The sequence below is a fragment of the Pinus tabuliformis genome, chromosome 6, assembly GCF_031772625.1.
Source record: "Pinus tabuliformis cultivar Carrire ecotype Pingquan chromosome 6, CPIR1, whole genome shotgun sequence".
Classification (NCBI taxonomy): domain Eukaryota; kingdom Viridiplantae; phylum Streptophyta; class Pinopsida; order Pinales; family Pinaceae; genus Pinus; species Pinus tabuliformis.
Genome location: NC_142292.1, coordinates 109,231,066 through 109,234,642, shown reverse-complemented (window position 1 = coordinate 109,234,642; position 3,577 = coordinate 109,231,066). Strand labels below are relative to the sequence as shown.

Genomic DNA, 3,577 nt, shown 5'->3' with positions numbered 1-3,577 from the left:
TGGATAAAGGTTGTAATAGACCCGGTGTCTTAATTGTTTCAACTTTATTTTGTTGGCAAACCAAACATTCCGCCACAAACTTTTGAATATCTGATTTAAGGCCATCCCAAAAAAATTCCTTCTTAACCCTGTGGTAAGTTTTTAAAAATCCTGAGTGCCCTCCTAAGGGAGAAGTGTGCAATTCCATAAGAATCTTTTGTTTTAGCTGGGAATTCTTACAGAGGTATAAGCGATCTTTGTACCATAACGAATCATTTTTCCAGCTAAATGTATCAAATGTACTGGAATCTTGTTGTAACTTTCGAATAAGTGCCCACACTTCTTCGTCATTCTTCCATTCCTCCCTTGCTTCGTTTATCCAATCTGGTTGGATAATAGAAATGGCGCACAACAATGCTTCCACATCCTCATCCTTTCTTGAGAGTGCATCTGCCACCACATTTTGCTTCCCTTTTTTGTAGATGATTTCAAAGTCATAACCCAACATCTTTGTGACCCACTTTTGTTTCTCTTCAGAGGATAATCTTTGTTCTAAAAAGTATTTAAGGCTATCATGATCCGTTTTTACCTTGAAGTGTCTTCCCATTAGGTAGGGTCGCCATTTCTTAAGTGCATGGAGTATTGCCAACATTTCCTTCTCATAAATAGCTTTGCTTAAAAACTTTCCCTTGATTGGACGACTTTCAAAATCAGTGGGTCTTTCATCTTGCATTAGAACAGCACCAATTCCATTTCCTGAAGCATCACATTCCACAATAAATGTTTTTGTGAAGTCCGGTGTAGCTAAGACCGGTGATTGGCACATTGCCTCTTTAAGATGTTCAAAGGCCTTTGTGGCTTCCAGAGTCCATGAAAATGCATCTTTCTTCAATAATGTTGTTAGAGGTGCTGCTATTCTCCCATAATTCTTAACAAACCTGTGATAATACCCTGTCAACCCAAGAAATCCTTGCAGATGCTTTATGGATGTGGGGATTTTCCATTCCTTAATGGCTTTAATTTTGCTAGGGTCTACCTTAACTCCTTCATGAGATACAATATGACCCAAATATTCCACCTCCTGGACTCCAAAGAAACATTTGGATCTTTTTGCATATAATTGTTTCTCCTCCAATAGTTGTAGCACCATGTCAACATGTTCAACATGATCCTTCCAAGACTTGCTGTAGATTAGTATATCATCAAAAAATACTAACACAAATTTTCTAAGGAATGGTTTGAAAATTGAATTCATCAAACCTTGAAATGTTGAAGGTGCATTGGTAAGGCCAAAAGGCATGACCAAAAATTCATAATGACCCTCATGAGTTCTAAATGCTGTTTTCGGAATGTCTTCAGTCTTCATTCTAATTTGATGATATCCTGAACGAAGATCCAACTTGGTGAAGTAAATTGATCCATGCAATTCATCCAGTAATTCATCAATGACAGGAATGGGGAACTTATCTTTAATAGTGAGCTTTTTGAGCTCCCTATAATCCGGACACATGCGCCATGATCCATCCTTCTTATGCACCAATACTATTGGAGCAGAGAAAGAACTTTGACTCGGTTGAATTATACCAGCCTCTAGCATTTCTGCAACGATACGTTCAATTTCACTCTTTTGGACATAGGGATATCTGTACGGCCTGATGTTTGGAGGAACACTTCCTGGAATCAGATGAATAGCATGATCATGATCACGCATAGGTGGGAGACCTTTGGGAGTCTGATTCATTAGAGAAGGCATTCAGGTTAGCAAGAAAAATGGAAAGCAAAATTATGGCAACCGGGAAGCATACCACTCACAACTATAAAGACGGAAGTGTTGTTGCCCCTAGTCTTCCACAACCTATAAGGTTGACACCACAACAATTGGAAGAAAAAAGAGAAAAAGGGCTTTGTTACAATTGTGATAGCAAATACACTAAAGGTCATAAGTGTGCTGAGAAGAAATTATTCTACATAGATTGTGAAGAGGAAGAAGAAAAGGAGCAAGAAAGGTCAAAAGAAGAGGATATACTCCAGGAACAAAGCCTAGATGAAGAACAAATAAATCCGACCATATCTTGTAATGCATTGGTGGGAATTACCACTCCTCAAACCATCAAGATAGAAGGACAAATCAAGAAGAAAAAGGTAATAGTGTTGATTGATTCAGGAAGCACCCACAATTTTATTCATTGTAAGGTAGCAAAAGAATTGAATTGCTTCTTATATCCAGCACCAGAGTTTCAAGTGATGATTGCAAATGGAGGAACAATAAATTGCTCTGGAAAGCGCCATAATATCAAGCTATCCATGGGAGAATATGTATTGACTAGCCCAATGCTTTCCATTCCAATGGGAGGTGTTGATGTTGTACTAGGAGTCAAATGGCTACAATCCTTGGGTACAATAGCTTTTAATTTTCAAGAACTTTTCATCAAATTTTCTACGGAAGGAAAGGAAGTTGAATTAAGGGGTATTGCAGGGAAACCAGGAAAGATAATCAGCTCTAATGGTATGAAAAAGCTTCTAAAAAAGGAGCAAAGAGGTGTAATTGCACAATTATGCTCGCTAGATGTTTCCACATCGGAATCATCTATTTCTCCAGATCTCCAAAATGTCCTGGACAAGCATTCCAAGGTATTTGAGACTTCCCGGGAGGTCACCCATCCCAATACTACTCTAGCCCAAGCACGCTTAACTGCGGAGTTCTGATGGGATCCGGTGCATTAACGCTGGTATGATCGCACCAAATAAATCGCACCATATCTTGTATTCTGCTGATCATCATCCTTTCATATCTGCAAAGAAACATAGGTTAGCAAGTCACATAAGCAATGCTCCCCTAACACTATGCTTCATTGATTAATAATTCACAAAGACATGACAAATAGATATACCTTCGTGCTTGAGATACAAATTAACCTTGCAAGGACATGAAATAGGTCAAGGAAAAAGGGGTGAAAAGGCAGGTGAAAAGTAGGCAAATTTAGTAAAAAACAACACTGATGGATCCTAGATTTCCTCGAGAATGCTAGAGCTCTAAGATAGAATGTGAAAATGAGTTCTAGCAACATCGATTAAATAGATTTGGACAAATTAGGGTTTATGAAATGCATGCCTAAAATCAAGTAAAAAGTGACACTTGGCAGAAGTTTCTAAAAATAGTGTAAGTGCCTTCTTTGGGATACTAAAAATAGATCCCTATTTTTTAGGGATGCCTTTTTCCTTTTTTTATTTTTTCGAGGAAACTTGCCATGCAAACTGCTAGGAAAGACAACATAGTTACAGGAATTGGGCAACTTTATGACTCAATGCACTGCGCAGTTTTTGAGCTCAGTGAGGGTTGTGCAATTTTTGGGCTCATTGTTGGGATGCCTCCTCATGACTATGCATTTTCTGAGCTCAAGACTGCACAATTCCCATCATCAAGGTTGGTTGCCTTGAAGGATTGCACAGTTTCTGGGGGCAAGCCCAGAACTACTGTCTGACCAAGTTAGGAGATCAACTTGTGAGTTAGAAAATGAATTGAGTAAGAAAACAAAAGCCAAAATAGTTGAAGCAGGAATACTTGGATCAATGTGAGATGAGATGTTGTGGTTAAGAA

General features: G+C 38.6%; 1 pseudogene; it reads right to left on the bottom strand.

The window, feature by feature from the left end:
* Positions 1-2,600: 2,600 nt before the first annotated feature.
* LOC149257541 (5S ribosomal RNA) lies at positions 2,601-2,722 on the bottom strand (annotated as a pseudogene).
* Between the last annotated feature and the right edge of the window lie 855 nt (positions 2,723-3,577).